The following is a 25,440-nucleotide window of genomic DNA, read 5'->3' on the forward strand; positions in this document are numbered from 1 at the left end:
ATCCCAGGCTCTGGGAAAAGGTGGAATGACACAGGGAGGACATTTTCAGCCTGGCAGGGTGTGGCACACATCCAAAGGTACCAGCAGGACCCCACACATACCTGCCTCAGGCCACCCAGCCAGCAAACCCTTGGGCTGGGAGCACTGGTCCCCTCCAAAGGGCTCTGACCTTTGCTGCTGCTGGCTGAGCAGAAGTGCTGGCTGTTGCAGCAACCTCCAAGAGGCAGCTGGGGGAGGAGGATGCAGCTTTTTGCTATTTTGGAGAGCAGGGAGGAAGAGGAAGAGCTGCTAACAAAGAGCGAAACTAGAAAAATGACGACGGTGACAAAAAAACCCTCTCCCGTTTGGGGAACCAAATGCATTTGTTTCCTGATGTGACAGGGATAGCTCAAAGTGAGAGACACAGCAGAGGCTGAGTGGCAGCTCCCAGGTCCCAGGGTGAGGGTGGGACTGGAAAGGACCAGAGGCACCACGAGCCCCCCAAGCCCCTGCCCTGCCCAGGGGCCAGGAGCTGCCTTTGCCTCTCTCCTTTGCCTGTTTCCCTCCATCCTCTCCCCAGCCACTGCCCAGGAGCAGCTGCCTTGCTGTCACACCAGGCAGGGGCCAAGGAGGTGGTAACCAATGGCACCACTTTTTTTTGAGATTTTGGGGCTCACAGAAGTGCTGAGGAATGAAGAGGGGGTGCTGCAGACATCTTTTCATTAAAAATCCTTTCTTAGGATTTTTCTTCCTGAGAAGCTGAGAGGCCTTAGGAACAAAATATAAACAATGGTTATCTGCTGCTGTGGAATGCAACAGGTGCATCTGGGATTGGCCCATGTTGGATGTTTATAATTAATGGCCAATCTCAGCCCAGTTAGCTTGGACTCTCTGAGACACAAACCTTTGTTATCATTCCTTTCCATTCTTAGCTTAGCTAGCCTTCTGATGAAACCTTTTCTTCTATTCTTTGAGTATAGTTTTAATGTAATATATATCATAAGATAATAAATCAAGCCTTCTGAACATGGAGTCAACATTCTCGTCTCTTCCCTCATCTGAAAACCCCTGTGACCACTGTCACAAGGGGAAACCATGGCCTTCCCTACAGCCATGTCTGCTGCTGCCCATCCTGCTGCTGGCTCCTCTGGGGCTGCAGGAGCCACAAACCCACCTTCCCCTTGAGAGCTCTGCTTCTCTCTGCCCCTTCCTGCTGCAAGACTCATTCACAGACAGTGAAATTGTTCTAGAGACAAACAAACAGGCCCTTCCCCCTAGGGAGCCTGTGGTCAAGACCAGGAGATGCCATGTTGCTTGGTTTCTTCTCTATTTTCATTTTGACTTTCAGACTTGCAGATGGGCTCCAGCCACAAAGTCTGGAGGCAGGTCCAGCTTGCAGCCAGCTCCTGGCTTGGGTGGAGGCTGAATCCAGGCTGTTGATTCAGTCCCTCTCTATTTCTGGTGCTGGCTTTATATGTAATTTGAGTCTATATAGTTATGGATGGGAGTAAGTAGAGCATGAGAATTTCAGCACGGGAGGTAAAGGGATGCTTTGTGAATGAAACATTTGTTAGTGCAAGGATTCAGCAAGAGGAAGGGACACAAACTGGCAGGAAGAGCACAGTGTGGGGGATGGAGGGGTCCAGCAAGGGGTTTAATCCACAGAAGGCTCCACCCAGACCCACCCACACTTTGGCTGCAGCTTTCCTGCTCACAGAGCAGCTCTGGGAATTGGGGTTGAATCCCATCTGCATCTCAGTAGCAGCTCAGGAGAAGCCAAGGCACGCTGAGGAGCTGAGGACAGAGCTGCAGCTCCAGAATGTGCTGTACCCATCTTCCCTGCTCCTGCCATGGCTGGTGGTGTCTCCAACCCCTCAGGCTCAGAGAGAAATGCCATTTGCTGCAGCCAGGGGCAAAACTCCCACTGATGGAATAGGACAAGGACTGCAGGGGTTTGGCCTTCATCTCCAAGAGAGATCTGTGGTAGCTCTGACCTGCCTCAGCATTTCATCAATCCTGGTTTGTGCTTGATGTGGATGGTAGCCTGGGGAGATGTTATCCAGCCATGACTCTGCTCCTCACATCCTCTGCTGCTACTCCTCCTCCTCCTTCAGATCTCTCTGATGGGAGAAATTATCTTGTTTTCTGGAGCTTTTACCCAACTGCAAGGGGTTTTCCAAAACATCTGGAACAGCTCATGGAGCTGGAGTGGAGCATAATGCTGAGGGTGGAAACAGGGTCATGGAAACAGAGGCACCCTGTTAGATTAATGCTTGGGAGCCACGCTGGGATGGGCTGAGTTCAAATCCTCACCCCACTCACAAAGGAAAACAGCTGGGAAGGACACTGAGACCCCCCCCACACCACCACGTGCCTCTGGATCAGCACAGGGATGGGGCTCTGCAGGGCAGCTTGGGTATCCTGGTGTCCCACACCCTGGAGTCCCAAACCCTGGTGTCCCAAACCCTGGCGTTCCAAACCCTGGTGTTCCAAACTCTGGGTGTCCTGGTGTCCCACACCCAGGAGTCCCAAACCCTGGTGTTCCAAACCCTGGTGTCCCAAACCCTGGTGTTCCAAACCCTGGAGTCCCAAACCCTGGGTGTTCTGGTGTTCCAAACCCTGGTGTTCCAAACCTGGAGTCCCAAACCCTGGGTGTCCTGGTGTTCCAAACCCTGGCGTCCCAAACCCTGGTGTCCCAAACCCTGGAGTCCCAAAGCCTGCTCCTAAATTCAGGCTGTGGGAGGAGCTCCAAGAAGAAGCCAGCATTTTGTAAAGGGCAACGAGGCCCCTTGGGTTATTTGGAGGCTGCCAGCTTGGCATCCCTCACTGCTGGAATACTGAGATGGCTTTGAATACAAAGCAACATGTAGTTAATTAAAAGAGGGGTGTAACTGGTGCCAAGCCCAGAAAATGATGAAAATAGACCTCTGCTAACATCTCCATTTCTCCATTGGACTGATAAAGAGGATCTTGTCAATGCCACAGCCTTGGTTGTGTGGTTTGACTTGGCATCAGCCCGTGGTACAAATAGGGCTGGAGTGGAGTCTGCTGCTCAGATAAATAAATAAATTCTAACAATGCAAATCAGAGCTCACCTGATGGGAGGACAAACGGGGCTGGGAGGTGCAGCTGTCCTGGGAAAATGTGTGGGGTTCACAGAGGGGTTGCAAAGTGATTGGTGCTTGAGCCTCCCCGGTTTTACCTGTTAAGGGAAAAAATAAAACCCTTCTGGTAGCATTTTTAGACAGCTGCTAAAAAGAAACCTGATCACTCAACTTGGTACAAGCCAGAATTGCCTTTTTTAGTACAACCACAAGGAGATTCTAGGAAAAGGGAAGGTGTGATTTATAGGATGGGACAACCTCTTTATTGGAAACAAAAATGAAAGCCATGGCAGAACCATTACTTTGAGACTTATTTCAGTGGACTCCTATGAAAACATTTCTGTAATGCCTCAGGGGTAATCCAGGCTCCTCAAATTTGTGATTTCACTGCAGTAGCTCTGCCTGTGTCCCATCAGCTGTGGTGGGCTGAGGATGGAGGGTGCATTTCCTGTGGCTGTGACAATGGGGTGAGAGCAGGGAGGGCCATGTCCCAGCTCTGGTGTCCCCTTGCCAAGAGAAGGGTGGCACACTGGGAGTGTCCAGGAAAAGTGCCTCAGAAGTGATTCAGGGCCTGGAAATGTTGCTTATGCAGACAGGGTGGAGAAGCTCAGTTTAATTTGTATCGTTTTTTGTTATTTATTTTAGCACTATATATTGAAAAGTTTTGGCTGATGGATGATGATATCCCTAAATATCAGGATTGAGAGGGGAGAGGGTTTCCTGGGCTAACAGGAAAAATAGGATAAGATCAACTGAATGAATACAAAAGGGTATAACTTTGGGCTGGAATGAACACTAAGGTCATCTGAAAAATTCAAATGGAGAGTGGAACACCCATCCCCCTGCACTGACTGCAATGAAATCTTTGACTTTTGTAGAGAATATTTGGGAGTTCAGGGTGAGGGATTCTTGCATGCTGTGGCTGTGCCTCCACCTGCCAGCCCACAACAGGCTCTGGGTTTTAAACCCAGATTTAAACACTGATGGCCTCAGGCTCTCCAATCCAGGCAAGAAAACAAGCTGTGAAAAAAGTAAACATGTCACTGAGGTATTTTCCTTTCAGATGGGTTGATCTTTCCGAGCTCAGAGAAAGGACACAAGGAAGCTGCTGTCAGACATGAGGATACCAGCCTTGACTTCACAAATGTGTGAATAATGTTTGCTGAACTTTATGTGTTATTCCAGAAGAAACAAAATAAAAAAAATTTAAAAAAAACAAGGGAAGGGAAAAGTTTTCACTGGACTGTGGCAGATGTGATTCCCTCCGGTAACCTCACTGCTCAGCCCAGGCTCAGCAGCTGCTGTCAGCACTGGCTGCATTTGCCCTGGCATGCCTGGATGGAATCCTGGTGGGATCCAAAGCTCCTTTTGAAAGGGCTGGTGACCCATGGGGCACCTACCCCACCTCCATCCCACCCCACAGCACCCATGGGCTGCTGCCACAGGGATGGGCTCAGGGCACAGACAGGGCATTGTTTGTGCAGGACCTCCCTCGAGTGCCTTTGCTGCTGAACTCCCTCTGTGGTTTCCTGTATTTGAACCCCTTATCTGGTATCCTGCCACCAGAACATGTGCTCGGGAGGGTGAGTTTTATGGGTTGATAAGGTTTTATTGCAGCCAGACTTATTGGTGGATGTCTGAAATAAAGAGATGGGGAGCCTGAGGAGATGGGGTCCAGGCAGGTCCAATTTCCACTAAACTCAGTAGTCTGGACACAGGTTTTAAGTAAAACCCAGGCAGTTTTGAGTCCAGCTCAGGCATACCTGGGAAGGTCCTTGTCAGAGAGCTCCAGGGCAGTTGCAGTTCATACCTAGAAATTAGGTTTCATTGAAATATTCATTTCCATCCCCTGGCAAAGGGAAGCAGCCACAGGGATGTGGTGTGTGCTGTACCCTACCCACACACCTGAGCACCCCCTCAGAACCCAGAACAGTGAGGGCTCCTCACTGCACCCCACCAGGTCATCCCACCAGGTATAGGTGCAATATCTATATCTATATCTATATCTATATCTATATCTTTATCTAATCTATGTCTATATCTATATATCTATGTCTATGTATTGCACCCTCTTCTGCCTCCGTTTCCCTATCCACTCCTCACACCTCCATCACAGCCTTCCCTCCAACATGGGCCAAGTTCTTCTCTTAGCAGCAGCTTGCATTTAACTTTTTCTCTTCCTTAGCATCAGATTAGAAATAAATTAAGCTGGCCAGTAATGACTTTGCCAGGTGCTGGCTGCTGCTGCACTCCAGCTCTGAGTGTCCTTTGTGTGCGTGTGTGTACAATGATTAAAGAGCCTTTATTAGTCCCATGACTGAGCTGTAATAGGAAAACCCTGTGTCCTTCCTGCCAGTGAACAGCTCTGCAGGAGTGCTCTGCCCCTGCTCCTGTGCTCAGCAATGCTGTGGCCACAGGGTTAGAGGGCTTTCTGATCTATTTTACCCAAAGGGACACACAGGGAATGTGATGTCGGACATGGAGACGGTTGTGTGTGGTCTCCTCAAGCTGTTTGTGGTCCCATGTGTCAGCTCCCATCAGTGTTGCTCCCTGGGTGCTGCAGGGGACCCATTCAGTTCCCTTCCATGAGCTGGTGCTTCAGCCCGCCCCTGCTCATGTCCATCCAAAGACACAGGGTGATGTGGAGGCTGCAGTTCTTGGGAAGGGATTTGTTTGCAATTATTTGAACCAATCTTCCCCTAAATCCATGCTGTGACCTGACCTCCAGCACAGAAACCCCCACAGCACTGCCAGGGATCCTGGTCCTCCTGATTCATCCATCAGCCTAACAGAAGAATTACCTTCTAATAAACTTCAGCTTGCTCTTACCCAACCAAACACACCAGAACCTTTCCAGAATGTCTTTTACTTCTGAGATGGCAGATGCCAGGACATTCTCTTAGCTTCAGGCTGAATTTCAGGGCATAAACAAACATCTTTAGAACAGATATTGTCAGCCACTGGCTGTGGCTGTGCTGTTGGCATCCCTTGGTCCCAGGGATGTGTGGCTGTCCTGGACCCACCACCATGAAAATGAATTAGGGACCTCTGGGAGCTGGGATGTGCTGTGGGAGCATCAGGTCACACAAACAAAGCAGCCCAAAGTGACTGCTGCTGTCTCTGCAAGAAGGCACCAATTATTTTGAGTGTTCTGGGCCAACAGATACAAACTGTGGCCAGACACAGAGCCTGCCCTGTGGATGTAAATCTGTCAGGAGGCCAAGTGATGGGGAAAGGGCTGATTTTTACGTTTTGGTTGAGACCTCTTCCCAGCACAGGGCTTTAAGCTGGTGGCTCACCCCAGCCCCACCACATCTCTGCAAAGCAAATGCTCTGCACTTCTGCCAGGCTGCAGCCAGCCAGGGGATGCTGCAGAGGGAATTTCAGGGGGTAACTGGAGTATGGCAGCAAAGAGAGAAAACAGAACAAGATATTTTCTTTCCTCCCCCATAGCTCCACTCCTGTGGCATCCCTTCAGAACTCCATTAATGGCAGAAGGCAAACACAGGGAGTGGGCTGCTTTTTTTCCCTGGATCTGCCCCCTCTGAAGCTTCATGAATGTTGGAGGAGGCAGAAGGCAAACACGGGAGTGGGCTGCCCTTTCCCCTGGACCTGCCCCCTCTGAATCACGCTGGGCTTGCAGCATTTCCTGCAAATGCCCCCCTGGGCCCATCCCGCCCTCCTGCAGGGCTGCCATCTCTGCCTGCATACAAAGGAGGTTGCATCATAACTGCTTTTTAAACTCCCAGCCTTTTGAAGTCAACGCCAAAGTTTGTTTTTACACCTGATCCGAGCCAAGTCCCTTGTTCTGGTGTTTACGAGAGTCTCTTTGGTTAGCAGGAGCTCACTCACCTTTGTAACAGTCAGGTTATCTCAGCAATGTTTGTCCAGACTGGAAAGAACCTGGGCTCTTGAAGAACTGAAAATCAAAGGAATTCTGGGCTCTAGAAGGACCGAAAATCAACGTCATGAGAGACACCAAACAACAGCTCTGCTGGAAGACTTCCATCTCTCTCTCCAGCCGTGTCTGAGATTGTCAGAACTCCCTGGAGGGGAAGAAACATATTTTGAGGATAGACATCCTTTAGAGGAAACAGGGAGAACCTCAAAAACAGGGCCTTGAAGTTCACGGCGTAGGGGTGGAGTCAGCTGCACCATCACTCACCCCACATCCATGGCACAGGAAAAGATGCTCAGACTGGGCAGGGACCCCCAACATTCCCAGGAGCAGGGGGTTGGAGCAGGGAGTGACTGTTCTGGGCTCATTTTGGAGCTGTGTAACCCCTGTGACAGCTGTGGCCATGGCTCAGCCGGGCACTCCCAGGATCCCTGGCATTCTGTGTCCTCTGCTGAACATTTACAGCGCAGCAGTTCACAAACACCACCCTGGCCGTTCACATCATCCCGTTTTCCCCAAAACCACCCAGCCAGGCTTGGAACACACAAATCCCGAGCGCAGGGCTGGGGCTGAGCCGGCAGCAGAGGGAAGCACCACCCGCAGCAGGAGAGCCGGGCTGCGGAACCTCAACCCAAATTCCTCACCGCGGGCACGGAGCAAAGCAGGCGCTCGGGGCGAGATGAAAGCCGAGTGCTTAATGCAGCAGCATCTTCCCCGAGCCGACTTTCCAGTCGCGGCTTGCACGGGCTTCCTTGCGGACATCTGGCAGATGCGCCGGCAGAGGAATGCGATGGGCTGTGCAGATGGGAGGTGCCGCGCTCAGGTTGCAGCCGTGGGGCAGGGAGTCAGTGTTTTGTTTATAAACACGGGCAGGATGACTAAGATAAGAAGGGGATGGTAATTAAATTAAATTAAGGCTCTGGAAGTCGTTAGATGAGCCTGAAAGCATCAGCAGCCGCTCGGATTCCTGGTTCTGCAGAATAGGGGCTGTCTGTGATGGAGCATCAGGGGATGTGCAGGGGGAGTCTTTCATCAGCTCAGTGGGAGGAGATGGACACAGTTCTATCCAAACAGGGGACACAGAGGGGAGTCAGGTAAAAATGAAACACCAGAGCATCAGGGGAGGAAGAGAAAGTCCACAAAAGTTCTTCCCGTTCCCCTGGGAAAAACATTCCCAAAGCAGGGATGTGTCACCGTGGTCACAGGGGTTTTCAGGTGAAAGGAGAGATGAGAATGTTGACTCTATGATCAGAAGGCTTGATTTATTATTTTATGATATATATATTACATTATAACTATACTAAAAAGAAAAAGAAAGGAAAAAGTTTCCTCAGAAGTTAGCTACGCTAAGAAAAGAAAAAAAAAATGATAACAAAGCTAGCTCTCTCAGACTCTGTCTGAGATAGCTCAGTCCTTGATTAACTATTAATTATAAACATTCAAGATAGCCCAATCAAAAATCTACCTGTTGCATTCCACAGCAGCAGACAACCATTGTTCACATTCTTTTTTCTGAAGCCTCAGCTTCCCAGAAGAGAAAATCCTAAAGAAAGGATTTTTAGTGAAAAAGATGTCTGTGACATGGATGGGGAACTGACGCACTGTGGGATGAAGGGATGAGGGATTTTGGGATTTTGGTGCAAAGAGGAGAGTTTTGCAGAAGTCTGTTGGGTTGTAAATGCCCCTTCACATCCAGAGCATCTCTGCAGGTGGTTTGAGCCTCTTGGTGAGAAATGGGAAGTAATCAGGGGTGAGCAGATCAGCCCTGACCCAAACTGTCTGGAAGGCATTTCTGGGCTGAGGCAGTGGCAAAGCCTGTCAGCCACTGACTGGTAAGTTTGGAGAAAAATTTCTTAGGAATTGTGACAGCAGAGTTGCAGGTTTTGGATGGGTTTCTGTATCCAGTATGGAGGCTGCTGCTCCACCTGTGTCAGCTCAGAGAAAATGATGCTCAGAGCCAAACAAACCCACCCAGCACTGGGGGATTGTGGCTTCTCTTCCCAGGGCTGCTGGTTTGCTGGGAGATCCTGTGCCTGTTTATTTTTCTTTGCTGCTTGCAGTGGCCCTGATACACCTCCAAGGCTTAAATGCTTTCCCTGCTGCCCACATGGGGTAAATTGGTCCTGGGAGCTTTCCTACCTCCCTGGGAAGAGGGAATGGGCTGGGAAGGTCTGGATGCTGCAAGGCAGGCAGGCTGGGGGGCTGGGGCAGCTCGGAGAAGGATGTTTCATGGCCATCTGTGATCCAGAGACCGATGTCTGCTGCTGTCCCAGCTTGGGAGCCTGGCCCCAGAGTACATGATGCAGACATGTGCTTTTTAGCTCAGGAGGCCTTTCAGCCTGCTCTCCTGGTGCCAGCCCTTTGCAAAGGAGAAGCATGGAGGAAATACCAGCAGTCCTTGCAGCATTAATCACGTCCAGGATGATGAATGCAAATAAAAACCCTGGATCCTTGGAGAGGGGGAGAGACCCTTTTCCCACCAAGTGTCTGCAGAGTGCTGGTTGATCAAAGCTGGGCTGAGGGAAAGCTTCTGTCTCATGCAGGTGCCAAGGGGAGAGCAGGTAACTTATTGGTGGCTGCATGTTTCTAATTGGTGAAGGAAGGACCCACAGCAGCCCTCAGAGCACCCTGCTGCCACTCTCCTGACACATTCTTTAATCTCAGCCCAGGGAAACCATCAGCTCAATCCCTGTCAGGAGCTGCAGGAAGGTGACAGCTTGCTGTGATGCTCATGGAGAGGGAGGCAGGACCCCAGTGAAGAGGCTGGAGCAGCCAGAAGGGTGGGACACAGCTTTTGGGGATGAGGCTGCTCCTGCAGCCCCACCAGTGTGGGCAGGTACATCCCATGGGGAAGCCAATGCATTCCCACATGGATTCACTGGTTTGTGGTGACAAATCCTCTCCTCTTTGCCCAGCAGCCCCCACAAGGCCTTTTTCCTTCCCTCAGGGCTGTGGGGAGTGTGCTGGTGGCTGGGAGGGACAGGAGAGCACGGGCTCAGGCTGGCATTGCTGCTCTGCTCCATGAACAGCCCCCATCTGTCCAGGCTGCTCATGGCTCAGGTGTGCCAGGGCTCAGGGCTGAACCCAGCTCCTGGCGCAGCTGAGGGTGCAGTGGGAGCTCAGCAATCCCTGAGAAGCAGGGACTGGTCCCTGCCACCCCTTCCTGGTCAGTGGGACACCCCAAAGGAGATTTCATTGTTCTGTCCTGTGGTTCCTGGGGCAGGCTGAGCTCCCCATGCAGCTCCCCAGGGGAGAAGCTCATTTTCCAACCCCTGTCTGGGGCTTTGGGGACAGCATGTGCCAGCTTTGGTCCTGCTGATCTCCCCAATTAGTGTCCCATCTCCTTTTCTGCTCTTCAAAGCACTGAGCATCATTAATCTGTTTGGGGGATTAATGCCCCATGAGCTGGGGAGGCTGGTCCCTGGCCCTCTCACACACACAGCCCTGCACTCTAATAGTTTTTGCTGCCCCTGTCACAGCTGTTAAGGCTACAAAAGCCCCGAGTAATGTGATCTCCCAGGGCCCTTGTCCACAGAGGCCCAGGCTCTCTGGACCCTTTTGAAGGCAGGAATGTGGCTGAGCATGACCAAGTTTGTCCCAGCCATGGCCTTGTGCTCTCCTTCCCGACCATCCAAGCAGGAGTTAACTGTGCATGAAGAATTGGATCAGCCTGTGGGACAGCCAGCCCAGTGCCCCCCTTCCACCCTCCCAGCTCCCATCACCACAGAGTGTCTCAAATTCAGGGCTGAGTGGCCCAAGAGCCAGGAGAGTGTGCTGCAGGCACTGATGGGCGCAGAAGGGTTTAAACCAAATTTAGGACAATAAACTTGGCATAGATTGCAGACCTTTTCCCATGATTGTTTTCTCAGGAGTCAATGAGTTGGACACTCTGCAGGAGAGATATGACACAGCCACTGGCATGTGCCATGGAAAATGGACCAGCTTGCTTGGGGATACAAAATGCATCAGTCCCTGTGTATCACTTAGCAGGAGCCAGGGACTTCTCCAGAAGGAAATGGAAAGAAAAGAAAAATAAAAGAAAGAAATGGAAAAGAAATGGAAAAGAAATGGAAAATAAATGGAAAATGGCCGCACAAGGCACAGGAGGGTGCTGGTTGCTCTGGAGGCTGTGGGACCCTTTCTCCAGGTCTGAATGTCCTTTTCCCTTTTTCCATGGCAAGGATCAGAGAGGAGTGCTGGCTCTCAGTGCCCTCCCTGGTGCCCAGGGCTGTGCAGGCTCTCAGTGCCCTCCCTGGTGCCCACGGCTGGGGTGCTGTGCCCCACGAGGAGGGAGCCCAGCTGTTGTTGGAAGCACAGTGTGCTCCAGCCTGGATTTCAAAGCAGCTGCCGGCTCTTGCCTCGGATCTGAGGTGGCTCAGTGGGATTGGGCAGCTTTGTAATTTGAAACAATGGGGTTAGGGGGAGACTGTGCCGCCAGCAGCCCCAGCCATACAAGGAAAGAGGATCCCAGTGTGTGTGCACAGCCCTGCATTCCCCATCCTCCCCCTGCCCAGCCTGGGACAGGCAGCCCCAGCATCACCCAGTGCCCCCAGAGCAGAGGCCAGAGGACACTGAGATGGGCATCAGGCACAGCTGGGTCCTGTCCCTCCTCAGGCTGTTACAGGTGGGGTTTGGGTTTCTCTCCCTCTTGTTTTCTACACAGTGCTGAAACTCTACGCCAGGGCGGGAGATGCTCGGGGGAATTTGCCACGGCAGATGGTGGGGAAAGAGAAAAGGGCAGAGCATGGGGAAAAGAGAAAAGGGCAGAGCACAGCACTCTGCCTGTGGGCACAGGAACACAACACCCCACGAGGGAGTGTGCAGTGAACAGCCAAAGGTGGGCAGCCTGCAATGAAAGCTTTTAATGCCCAGGGCTCTCCTGCCTTCCCTACACTCACACACCTGCAGGCCAGGAACAATCCCGCTCCCAACTCCTTCTTCCTTTCTTTCTTTTTCTTGCTTTTGCTCTCTTCTCCCTCTGAAACAAAGATGCTTCTCCAGATGCACTGGTCCCCATCCAACAGATCCCTTTGTCTTGTCGCTTTGAATTATATTTTCTTTGTCTGCATTCGCCATCCTCCCAGGCTGAGCCCTGGATGTCTCATTAGAAGGGAGATTCTGGCCAGCGGTGCCAAAACTCCTCGCAACGCTGACGCAGAGGGATCCTTGCTGGAGGGAAGATGCTAAAAGCTAAATCTCAGCCAAGGGAAGACTGCAGGATGAAGTCAGAGTGGAGAGATGATGCCCGAAGGGAATTAGGAAACTTCGGGATGATTTTAGGATTATAAAAGGGATGAAGAAAAATTACAGGAGCAGAGCCAGAAGACTTCTCACCCCGAGCACAGAATTTCTCATCCCAAATGAGGCACATTGGCAAATGAGATTCCTGTGGATGTTGTCCCCGGGGAGAGGCACAAGGGCAGCCCTGGGTGGTGACAGCTCCTGCTGTCCCCTGCTCCAGGGCAGGGCCCTGAGTCACATCCCTGGGTGGGATGCCCTGAGCTGCCAGGCTGGTCCTGCTGAGCAGCCCAGCTCTGTGGTGACTTTACCCCAGACCTCAAAGGGCATCTGGGTGCTCAAACCCAGACTCATTCCTCCCAACTGGCTCAGTCTGGAGTAGAAAAAGAAATGAGCTCTCCCCGCAGGCCTGCCCTCACTTAACTTTGCAAGAGGAAATTTTCCTCCCGAGCTCCAGGGATTGCAGGACATTTTTGATGTGAGGGAGATATGGAAAGCAAACCTGACCTTTTCAACCAGAGAAAGGCTGTTTCCCCACAAGTCTGTGTCGCAAAAAATGTTGGGTTTTATTTTCCTCCCAGCACTGCACTGAAAACAAACATCCAAACCTCAGACTTTGCTACAAAGCACAACTGTCTCTCAAAACCAGCTCTCAGCCATTTCTATCCGGCCCTGCCTCCCTGTGCTGCTCTCTGCAGGCTCAGGGAGAGTGGTGGGATCAGCCTGGGGAGTTTTTCTGTTCCCACCAAACACCTTGGCTAGCGTGGAGTCCTTTTATTGCTGGGATGTCACTCACACTGTGCTTGTTTAACTCACACACCAGCTGCCTCTGTTCATGCTACTGCTCTGAGAACCAGGGCTGAGCTCTTCCCAAGTTCACAGGAAGATGGGCTCATTTGGGGACCTGGGATGTAAATCCCCTCCAACACTGCATATATTTGCATCTGCATCTGATTTTATCTCCCCTCTCACACTGCAAGATTCCCGTGACCTGTCACGTTGGGGAAAAGAAATGCGTCCTTCACAGGTTGAGTTTGGGATTCTTTTTCTGCTGTTGGTGACTGCTTTACTTTTTATTGATTTTTAGGGTCCCATAATGACCACACAAAGATTTTTTTTTTCCATCAAACATGATGGCTGCTGCTCAACCACCACGTGTCCCCCAGACCAGCATCATCTGGAGTGGCACCACCTCCTCAGGCAGCCACGGTGTGGCACATGCATGGAGCAAGCCCTTCCTCAGCCACTGTGCCTGTTTTCCCACTTTGGGACATAACAGAAGATCCTTTCAACAACATTTCCTTTGAAAAATAATCCATCTAGCTCTGTTTTTGGAAAGTGCTCCATGCTCTGCACAGGAAGAAGTTAATTACTGTCCGGGGGGTGAGGGCGTGTGTTCTCAAATGTTTTAAATGTTTAATTTTCTTGAAAGAAAAACCATCTCTGATCTCTGTTGGATCCTCTCCCTGTTTACACAGAGGGTTTCTATTAGCAGGGCCAATGGTACATCCCTGACTGCCACGTCCGTGTCCTTTCCTCCTTCCCTGCAAACAGGAACCCCTCCCAAGGGGGTGTGCCCCACCTCTCTGAGCCCCTCTCTCCAGGGAGCAGGGAGGGCCCCAGCTCTCCTGGCAGTGTCTGCTCCAAGCACTGCTCCATGCAGACCCTGAGCTGTGGTGGAATGACCTCTAACTGGTGCAACTTTTCCTTTCCTGCCCGTTTTCCAGGAAGATGCGGAAAAAGTGAGATGAGTGACCCCCACCTCACAGCCTCTTCCAGCAAGGAAGATCGAAATGTCACTGAGACCTTTGCTGGTGGATCCAAGCTCAGCTGCCCTTCCACAATATCATCCCTGTTTTGGGATCCAACCTCTGCTCACATCAGCTGGGAATGGACCATGATGGTGAGGCATCCTCAGCTACTTCAGATGAGGTTTTCAGGCAGAGGGTGCCCCACAGACATCCCTGTGTCCCCATCATGGAATAGTGTTTACAGCAGGGACAACAGGAGCTTTGCTTAGTCCCAACCCCCTCTAATGGCATTTGGGGTCTCTCCTACATCCCCTGTGCACCACAGATGGGCACAGGCTCCCAGGCCCACCCAGATGACCCCAGCTGTTGGTCCCCAGCTTGTTGAGGTCCTTTGTGGGGTGCTGAGCTGGTGTGGAGTCCCTGGGGAGATGGAGTCTGTGGTGGGACAGCCCTGAGTGCCAGGCCATGGACACCCAGAGCTGGCCATTCCATTGGAGAACTGATTTCCTTTTGTTATTGCTGCTTATCTCAGCCCTGCTGGTGCCTGCAGTGCATTGTCAGGGGTGCTGATTTAATGTTGATGAGAGGATTATGAGAATGACCCTCAGTGTGGTAATACCCATTTGATTTTTAGTTTATCACAGTAAGGAAGAGGTGACTAAGAGGAAGGGCTGGGGACAGCGGTCAGGGTGACCCAAGTGTGCATGCTGTGACATTTACAGGCTGTGCTGGAGACTGAGGTGGGCAAACCTTGTAGGGATTTTAGAGGTTGTTCTGTGAAGAGTTCAGGGCTGGGCCTGTCACCTTCTGGAAAGATCCACCACATGAACCATTGTGTGGGGTGGATGGTGTTTTCAGGGTCTGATCCACTTTCAGAACCTCTAGGTTAGTGTTAAATGAGTGGGGTCCATGGAAGACCAGATGGACAGGGCTTGCTCTTTGTGCACTTGGAGGGCATTAGTTGTGGGGCTGCTGAGAAATGGAGAAGGACTTTGGCACCTGATTGTGGGGCAGGGGGAGCATTGGGCAGGTAGAGGTGAACAAGTGGGACTCTGAAGGCTCTGCATCTGGGTTTCACAACTCCATCTCCTGGGATGACTTCAAACATCTGCCAGCCTTAATTTTCAGCTGTTTTCCTGTGGAGCCACTCTCCCAGAAAAACTGGTATCTCACACCTGTCCTCAGAAGTGTCCTGCAGCAAGCAAAGCCACAGCACCCCTTCTGCAGCAGGCTGGGTGCACGGTGCAGCTCTATGAGCTGAGGAACTCAAGTTGCTCCTCTCAGCTGCCCTTCCACAATGTCATCCCTATTTTGGGCTCCAAACATCCACCTGTGTTCAGGACAAGCCAAGCTCAGTCTGCAGCAAGCAAACCAGGCTGGTGCACTGGCTCCATCTGTGTCCCCTCACCAGAGTGTGGATGGCAAAGGCAGCAATGCTCATGGGAGAACTGGGAGATGGAGAGGACAGGAGGAAGAGGAGGCAAGGCAGAAGGCCGTGCTGGGAAGGCTGTGGGGGCCACGTGTGCATCCGGCCAAGCCCTCATGCTGCTCTTCACACTGAGAACCGCTGTGGCTGGAGGAAGGGGCTGCCTGGGGAGCTCTCAGCCTGGCCTCTGCAGGGTCAGGGCTCCTCACAGCTTTATTTTGGCCATGGGGGCGGCAGCGATGCTTTGCGGTGAGCCGTTGTGTGGCTGGCGGGGCTGGAGTAGCACCAGAATGACTTTATTTTGGAAATATGTCCCTGTGGAGCACTCAGTGTCCCTTGGCTATCCCAGCCCAGAGCCGGTGGAGCCGCTGGGACCTGCTCCACTCACAATTGTACTCTCCCCATCCCTTATGGCTCTGCTGGGAAAAGAGCTGGCGAGGAAAGGAGCCGAGTCCGCACGCGCTCGTGCTCCCTTTGGCACGCCCGAGCCAAAGGCTGGCTTCTTTCTCCCTTTCTTTTTCCTTTCTTTAGTCTTTCTTTCTTCCCCAGGTGCATTTTTCAGGTTGATAGCACAGTAGAGAGGATAAGAACGTGGTGGGGCTTTGGCCAGGATTGTGGAAGGAGGGGAAGCAGTGTGGTGGTGCTTGGCAGCGCCGTGTCTGCTGTCGGGCCAGCCGGGTGCCAGGCAGGAAAGGGCGTCCCCAGCCCTGCTTGGAAAGGAAAGGGATGGGGACAGAAAGGGCAGAGTGGCGCCCAGGGAGGGTCACACCAGGTGGGAGAGTGCCCAGCTCCCCACGGGCAGGTTGTGCCCTTCAGCCCCACCGTGGGCTGGAGAGCGGGGCTGGGGGGACAACGCGCTCTTGAATCTGGCCCAGAATAAACAACCTTCTGCTGCTGGAGAAAACAGCTGGCCTGTTTTCCAGCCTGACCGGGAAATGGTGGAGCCTTTTTCCTCTGGCCCTGTTCCAGCAGGGAGTTGCAGCAGCATTAACCCACTCTGGTGGATGGGAGTGAGGAGCTTGTCCCAGGATTGACGCTGGCTCCCGGGATGGGATGGGACTTTTCCCATTTGGTTTTTGCTTTGGCATTGTCCCATTTCATGATCTTACTGTGTCAACCATGGGTCTCCTTGGATGCTGTTGAATAGGAACCCTCTGCCTCGAGACCTCCTGATCCCTAGAGGCGCTGGAGACCAGCTGGAAGAATGAACGAAGCTGGAGATGGGTCTGGATGTTCTCACTCAGCTTCCCACAAAACAGGAGTGAATTGGCATTGCAAACCATGGGGTGGAAGGAGAGCAAAGAGCAACCCACACTTTCATGAGGGACTTATCTTTAAGGAAGACACCCAAAGAACCACCAAGTCCATCACCTAATAGAATTATTGTAGCTAAAACCATGTATTTCCCTTCCCTAGAGTGCATGGCAGCCCCGTGTGTTTGCACTCTGGAGCAGGGCTGAGCTTAGCACAGGCACGTGAGTGAATTGGCTGCAGACCCCCTGGAGTCAGCCATAGGATGCCTCCCCACGGGAGGACCAACTTAGCATAAATATTTAATAGCTCCAGTAAATATTTAACTTCTCTGACATGAGTGAGGATGGAAAAAACAGACCCTGGCGGGCAACCTCGCAAAGCCCCTGGGTGAGAGGCTTCAGAGAGCTCTTCCCAACTCTGAGCCCATTGTATGGGCTTCTAGGCAGGACCTGGCTTTCATTAGATGTATGAGCAGAGCCTAACACGGGGAGGCTGTGATCTGGAACCAGACCATTACAAAAATAGCATGCCCTTTGCACGAGTCGAGAAACACCCGCTCCCAATTAACCAGGAACGTCATCCCTCTGAGGCTCAGAGCGGCACTCAGCTGGCTCGTGCTCGGCATTGTGAGCATCTCTTTGGGCATTTCCAGCTTGAGAGAGCATTGCTGGGAGGACAAGCTTTTTAAAGGGTGGGCACAAGTTGTGCAGAAGGAAATTCTGCTCTTGAGGCTGCTCATTACAATCAACATTCACAGAGGGATTTTTGCCCTCTCCAGCTGTGCACGGCACACGTAATTGTGGTCAATGCAAAATGCCACCCCTCTTCTGAGGGATCAGGAATGTCTGGAGCAGAGGAGACCTGCACATCCTTTCTCCAGGCCAACCCTCTCCTCTAACACTCTGAACTTCAAAATTTGTTTTTCGTCATCATTTCCTCTCTTTTTTAGTTGAAACACCACTGTCTGAGAGGATGTCGCACATGTGCAAGGTGCTAGAAAGCCCTTGTCCTGTGTATCCAGCTGCCTCAGTGCAGTGGTCTGGGATTTCAGGAGCTGGCAAGTGGTCACAGAGCTCTGTCACAGCCTGTTTTATTTTGAAGAGCCAGCTTTGCACAGCGAGACCTAGAAACTCTGCCATCTGCTCGGATGTTTCTGCGCTAATATTAGTGCAGCTAAATATTTGCATGTGGGCCTCTTTTAGCACTGGGTGTCCCAGAGGGATATGGGCCACGTTTCTGGGGTTTTTAATAGAAAGCAAGAGAGGCCATGAAGTCAGAGGAAGAAAAGGTGTCAGAAAACACCAGGTCAATGGAATGGGGCACTCCAGCATCAACAAGAGTCCTCCAAAGGCTCTGTGTGACCAGTTCCAAGTGATACTAAGGGGGTCTGGGCTTGGGTGATGCTCTGTCTTGTGTAAGGGAGGAAGCCTGACAGGTCAGCAAAGCTAAAACCACTCAGACTCATCCTTCCTGAGACGCATCACCCGATACTGGCTCTCTGAACTGTGGTTTCCTGATGCAGCTGTTTGATAAATATTTATCTCTGCTCTATTGCAAAGCAATTAGGACAGCCTCAGAAGTGGGTTTACTCAAGAGGCACCACAAAAATAAGACAATTTGGATAATTAATGTATCTGTTTATTTTCCATTCATAAGGGCTCTCCTGAAAGCTCCTGTGGAAACAGGCACTTCCCAAAGCTCTGTGTGTCTCTATGGTGCTGCACAAAGGTTGAAATTCACACCTTTGCTGTCGCTCACCTCATACTGGTTTCACCCCAGTGTCCACACACTGAAGCTGCCAGCTTGCACCAGTAACAGGGAGAGCTGCACAGGCTTTAATCAGGGCACTGGCTGCAATTTGGGAGGCTCCAGTGTCCACATGTGCATCTCCCTGTGCAGGCTGTTGGGGAGCACTGTAGGTGAACACCGAATAACAGCAATTAGGCTGTGAGAGCTTGGGTTTTGCTGCAGAAAAAAAAATGTAACTGTCCCAGAAACAGGTCTGGGGGTCTTATATGAGCTTCTTGGTCACAGGGAGAGCAGTGGAGGGATGCAGTCTCCAAATCAAGCAGTGAGCTCATGGGAGATGGGTTTCATTTTCCTTCTTTAAACTTGTTTTAATATTCCTACTTTCAGTTTTGCCCAGGACAGAGAAGGTGCTGGGACCACTCCCAGCCTGCAAACCCCTACAGTGCAGGGTGGACACAGGCAGGCAACACTGACTGCTGTGGGGTCAGATCAGGGGTCCAGCCCCAATTTCCTGCTCATACCTACCAGGAGCCTGATCCCATTCCAGTCCCAGGCCAGTGCTGCAGGGTTGCACCAGGACATTCCTCAAGCCCTGCAGTCAAACAGGGCTGCATCTCACCCATTCCTGAGGACCAGCTGGAGGTCACATCATCCCTGTAGGAGGTGTGGAGAGACCAAGGGGTTTGCATATCCCTCGTGCAGGGGCTGCAGGGTTTGCACAAGCTTTGTAGAGGAATCCAGGGTGCTGCTGGCAGAAAAGGGAGCTGGTTTATGGACTTGTAGCACAAACCAAGCGAATCCTCCACGTGTCAGGCCACAAGATTAACTGGGGCCCAAGACTGGGAGGGCGACAAAGGGACAGAAGAGGCTCCTTTGTTGGATTTGGGAAGAGGCAGCCCCTGCACTCTCCTTTGTGCAGTTGCCGCCTCTCGCTTTGCTTTTTTCCCTTCTCCCTTCAACAGGTTGCTCGGCACAAGCCTCCCTGGCATTCAGGGCCATCCCACACCCCCTCCCATGGCCCATCACCATCTGCTCACCACAGCCCCTCACAGTCCAGCCCCGAGCCCTCGTCCAGCGTGGCTCCACAGCCCTTTGTGCCATTTTATCCTCTCGGTCATAACTCCTCCACCACTTGCCCCTCGCTCCCTCCTTCTTGCCCGTAAAGGCGAGAGGTGGGAAGGGAAAGGTTTCCCCAGCTCTGTGCAGAAATGTTCGAGTGTGTCAAAAGACAAAGCCTGTCCCCTTTGCAACCCACCAGCTGCTGCTGCCACAAAAGCAGCGAGAGGAGGGGGGCCAGGAGCGTGGGGGGCACTTTGTGACCCGAAAGGAAAAACCTTGAGAAAAGAACAGAATAAATATCCCCTCCTTCCGCCCCTTCTTAACAAGAGGGGACAGAATTAAACACTTTTGTTAAGTGAGGGGCTGTTCCCCACACCAGTTAACACGGCTCCTGCGCCCTGTCCTGGTGTCGGACTTTAACTCACTCTGTGTCGTGTCCTTCTCTTCACGGGCAGAAAATTCAATTAGTCTCGAGCAAATGCCTTCCTAAAGGACACAGAAAACGAAAATAAAGAGGAGAAATCTGCTTTCATCCTGTACAGAAAGAGGCTCTGGGGGGAAAATACAGATTAGGGAGATAAAGAGGCAGGTTTAGGGCTTTCAAAAGGAGATTTCTTTTCTTCTTTTCTTTTCTTTTCTTTTCTTTTCTTTTCTTTTCTTTTCTTTTCTTTTCTTTTCTTTTCTTTTCTTCTCTTCTCTTCTCTTCTCTTCTCTTCTCTTCTCTTCTCTTCTCTTCTCTTCTCTTCTCTTCTCTTCTCTTCTCTTCCTCTTCTCTCCTTTTTCCTTCCCTCCTTTCTTTTCTTTCTCTTTTGGTTTGCTTTCTTTGTCCTTCTTTTTTAATTCCTCACCTATCCTCTCTCCATCTCTTGCTCTTTTTCTCCTGCAGCCATCTGATGACCAAAGCCTGGTCCCACACACTCCAGTGCTGAATCAATCCAAACCCCTGTGTAAGCAGAGCTGTGTTTGTCTTGCTGTGAGTGAGGCTCCAAACCAGCCCTGGGTCTTTGCCTGTCTACACAGCTCCTCCATCCAGGTACAACCCTACCCCACTGCCAGGAAAAGCCAAGGATTGACGCAGGGAACCCTTCCCTGCTGGGCCAGCCATGCTACAACCAACAGCCTTGGGGATTTCTGTGGGATCCCTGGCAATCAGTGACCACAGGAAAACAAGGGGAACATTCCAGTGGTTCTGCATCAAGGACCAGCTCTGTGTGCTCAGAGCTGGGGTGCTGCTGGCTGGGCAGGGTGCCAGGGGGGCACGGAAGGGCTGGTGCCTCCCCCACGGGGCACTCGGCGTTTATCGCGTTTCCCGGCGCTCGCGCTTCCTGCTCTTGATTGCAGATGCTGCTGTCTAATCACAGCTTCCTCCCCTGCCTCTCAGGGCAGGTTGGCATCATCCCACCCTTCATGTTCACCTCCCACCACTGGTTTTCCCCATGTTGTTCACCTCCTCCTCCTTTTCCAAGAAGTTCCTGTTCGTGTGCTGCTCTGCTCCTCGGCTGCCAATGCTCTGGAGCGAGGGCTGGTGCCTGATATTGCTGCGTGCCAGAGATAAGAGCTAATCTCTGTTTTATGGTCATGAATAAAACTTGCAGATCAGAGTCTCTGTGCGGAAATCAGGACCATACAAACCCTCACGGGAGGAGGGAGGGGGCTGGCAGCACATCCCGTGTACTGAGGCTGTTGTTTTTGTGTGAGCCTGCCCCTACAATGCACCAGGCTTGGCTGGCAGGGAGGTACAGCTCAGCAAGCACTGGGCAAGAGGGGTCAAAAACATTGGTGGGGCAGAAGATTTCAGTTTTTGACTCATGAGAGGCTGGGCATGGGGAATTCACCCTTGAGCCTCTCCCAAACACAGCCTGCTGGAAGGTACAAAGAGGGAGAGGAAAAGAGAGGCACTGAGCCAGATGAGAACCTGAATTTGTGCTGCAGTAGCTCACAACAGTCCTGCAGTAACATTTTTATGCATTGATTTTGTCTCTCAAGCTTTGAGAGAGAAAGGGATCCTACAAACAATGTAGGAATTGTGTGGAAGGGAGAAAAGTTGGCTGTCCTTTCCAGCTGCTGCCATCTCTTTATGTGTACCCAACATCTGGTAGAAAACCCAACATGTGGGGTTTATGTGCACCCAGCATCTGGGGTTTTAGCTTCCATCCTTCTCCCCAGTGCCTCTCCTGCAAGCTCCCTGCCACACAAGCAGTGGATATGCTTGACTCTTCCTGCTGGCATGGGCCTCACAGCCCAGAGCACAGGGGATGGATGATGGGCTGGACTGTTTTCAGATTGCTTTTGGAGATGAATCTGTAGCTGTGGCCTCCCAACATTTGCCAGTCAGCAGGAGGACGAGCCAAATATCTGAAGTACCAGAGGACAAGACCATGTGGGATGGAGTGAAGAGATGATGGAGTCTCCAAGAAAAAGGGTGGAAGAAGAAAAAGTAGGAAAAGAGACAGACTGTAAAATCAGAGGGAGAAAAATCAGTTTGGGTCAGGGGTTTGTCTTGGTTTTTCCCTATGTGCAGATTTCCCCCAGGTTATCTTGCTCTGGCTGAAAGCTGAAGGGGGGCTGGTGAAGGAACTCTTCAAAACCAGTAAGGCAGTGGCTGAGTGCTGGTTAATGAGTTACTCATAGCCCCGAGCTCCCGTGAGCTGCTTTGATCTCCGAGCCAAAGGAAAGGATGGATCATTCTTCAGCAGCTTCCTCTGCAACATCTGGGCTCTGCAAGAGCCAGCTCTGGATCTCTGGGAGCAGCAGAGCCCCCCCAGACATGGGGTGCTGGAACCTGAGCACAGACTTGGTGCCACCAACAGCTGCAATTCTGGGCCTGACTCAAGTTTTGGATCTCTCCAACATGGACAACCCATTGCGCTCCAGCCCCTGCTGATGTCTCTGTGCACTACCCATGGCTTGAATAGCTTAAAGAGAATGGTGGCAAGCACTACCTCATGCCAAGTCCCTCATGGTACCCATAAAGTCATCATGGCCTCCTTGACCATTGCCCTGGACTCTTGTTGTCCTGAGGTTCTGTATTCCCTCACTTTAAATAATTTTTTTTCCCTGCTCTACCTCCCATAAACAGGGCTACCAGGCTCCACGCTCCTGGGAGAAATTCCCACTCCTGTTCCCTTCATGGTCTGATGAGACAAAGTAGAAAAAATGGTCGGAGGGGAGAAGAAAGCATCTGGTTTTGGAATGAATAGAAGCTTCTGGTCAGGCTGCCACTGAACAGACAAAGGCTTTGCAGCGTGTAGCTGCTTGTCTATGCAGGGAAATTAATTGGAACAGCTTTTCCAAATTAGCTGCATCTGATGATGATAAAAATAATAAAAACAAATAGTGGATTAAGTTAAATTAGGAAAAAGCAGCTTTATTCTGGAATAGGCGTGTCCACATTCCAGCATATTTTATTCCACAATAGCAGCTTTGCTGTGCTGCTCTGTGCAGACAAGCCCCAACACCGGCCCTGTGCACGCTGCTGCTCCTCTGCAGGGCAATCCTGCCTGCCTGCTCTCCCCTCCTGCTGCCAGAGCCTCCTCCAGGCTTGCTCCTTCAGGCTGCTGTTTTTCCAGCACTTCTCCCTGCTTGAAAGCCCCCCAAGAACCTGGTGCAGCCTGTCCTGTGGATCTTGTTTCTCATCCTGGTGAAATCTGTCCCCAGCCCTTCCCAAATGTGTGTGACCCTGGTGTCCCTGATCTCTGCAAAAACCTCCCATCCAAATTTGGGCTAATTCCCACTTTGAAAATTCACTCCATTCCTTTGCTTATCATCCAGACCTTTTTTCCCTGAAAGCTGGCTCCTGGATTGCACAGGCAGCTTGTCTGCCTTCAGCTTAGCTCCTAAGTGACATCTGCACACACATACAAAAAATCCCAGATTTATTTTGGATTGGGAAAGATGAGAATTTGGCACACACAACCAAACTGTGACCTCTCTGACCATGCTGCATTTGCAGAGCCTGGTTGCTGGATCTCATTTCATTGCTGCCAGTTCCATGGGCTCAGTCTCCAGTGGGGTGAGCAGGAGTGACTCCACTGACCATACAGAGCTCCAGCATCTTACATCAGATTAGCATCTTGCCCTTTCTATTAGAAGAAAGGCATAATTTTAATTATCTTGACATGTTTATCACTGTGAGCCTGGGCCCGTTATCTCCACGGGTTCATTCTCAAATGTGCAGAGCTGCAAGGACACGATTGTCTTTTGGTAAAATCCCCTTTGAGGTATTTCTGCAGCTGCACATTGTGTCAAAGGATAAAAAATGTGCAGGGTGACTTTCCTCACATTGTTGGGCAGGAGTAGCTGCTGTTTGCTGCGAGCCATTGCCTACACAATGGGGCTTCAGCTATTACAGTTAATTTATGGGTCTGCCTGTGTTTACCCTCAAACCGTCTTGCAGGGAGGGTTTAAAGACATCAAAAAAGCAGTTTGTGTAAGTTTCCCTAGAAGCTGTTTCTCTGTGAGGATTGAAGTGGAAGAGCTGCTGGTTTGCTGGGTGTCAGGATGACTCCTGACCCCACATAGCAAATCTGGGACTCATCCCAGAGCCCCCCACCCACTCACAGGAGCATGTGTGATTTAAGGAGAGCCCATTGCCACTCAAACCCAGCTGCCCCATCTCCCTTGTTGGTGTGCCCAAAGCAAGACCCTACTGCCTTTTTTTTACTTCTTTGAGCTTTATATCTTCTCCACAAATATTTTATTTTTTTTTCAAAGGTTTTCTTTTTTTCATTGACATTTTTGATGTGAATTTGAAAAAGACTTGAAACTTCTGCCCTCTGGTCTGCTGAGTTACCAGCTTGATTCTGCCTCCATCCCACTGTTAGGCTGAGCAAAGCCACCCTGCAGATTTCCTTCTCCCTGTTTGAGCAGCTTGCATCAGAAGTAGTAAATTCCTTGTCAATTACTATTTGTGTTTATTAGTTGCTACACCAAAGGGCCCAGGCATGCTAGGCATGGGGTCCTTGACCAACACACAGAAAATATTCTCTCTTTCCCACCAAATTTTACGATCGAAGAACCAAACACGAGATAACCGAGGCTTGTCAAAGAGCCCCAGACCACAGTGTCAGCCAGCCCTAAATAGTCCCAGCATCATCAGCAGGGCTAAAAATAAGTCTGGTGAGGTTTATTTTCATCATTATTCTGCCAGAATATGTCTCCTCCAGCATATGGCCTCGCTCCAGACCCATTCCCAAAGTTGCCAGAGCAGCCTTCCCTCTTCCTCCTCTTCCTCATCCCTGTCCCACCATTCCCATCCCCTCGGGGAGCCCTGGGGTCCGGCAGGGTGCAGCAGCAGCAGATGGCAGTGGCAGGGCCGGGTCACTTGTCACTTTTGTCACAGCGCCACCGGTCACTGCTGAGGCCTCCCCTGCCCCGGGCTCTGCCTTTGTTTGTCCAATGTGGCCCCAAGGGCTGGCCCTGCTCTGGTGGCAGCTTCATCCTGGCCTTGCTCCTGTTTTTCTGGATCTCACTGCTGATCACCAGGGCTGGTGCTTTCCCCCGACAGCAGCACTCACCACATTATTCTGATGGGGTCTCTATAGGGCAAGGCAGAACCTAGTCAAACCCAGGTTCAACAACATGGGAAGGAATAAAGCAGCAATAACCCATCCAGGATAGCAGCTCTGCTCTTCAGCCAGCCTAGGATAGCATGGAAATGGCACTGGAAGTGGCTTTGTCCCTTTCACACCAGCGTTCAGCCATTCAGGGCAACATGGGCATCTGTCAGTGCCACATTGGTGCATGGGGACACATCCTGGCCTTTCAGCCCCGTGATGGGGATGAGGGGCCTTCCTCAGGCAGGTGCAAAGTGCTGCTGGGAAAAGGCAGAGTGACAAGTGAGATTGGCAATGAGGAATTGCTTGTGGTCACAGGGAAATTTCAGCATCATAAAAGCTCACTGTGATCTGTAATTATCAGCTGGAGGTTGGGGAATCACATTCAGCAAGCAGGTTATGAAAAGGAGAAAAGGAACAGCGTGGC

At 51.3% G+C, this 25,440-nt stretch overlaps 1 long non-coding RNA gene across 1 annotated transcript in view; it reads left to right on the plus strand.

Annotated features, from left to right (window-relative positions):
- Window positions 1-25,440, plus strand: part of LOC135454057 (uncharacterized) — a 59,380-nt gene that overhangs the window by 32,847 nt on the left and 1,093 nt on the right. The gene's annotated exons all lie outside the window — the stretch shown is intronic.

The sequence above is a fragment of the Zonotrichia leucophrys genome, chromosome 14 (genome assembly GCF_028769735.1).
Source record: "Zonotrichia leucophrys gambelii isolate GWCS_2022_RI chromosome 14, RI_Zleu_2.0, whole genome shotgun sequence".
Lineage (NCBI taxonomy): Eukaryota > Metazoa > Chordata > Aves > Passeriformes > Passerellidae > Zonotrichia > Zonotrichia leucophrys.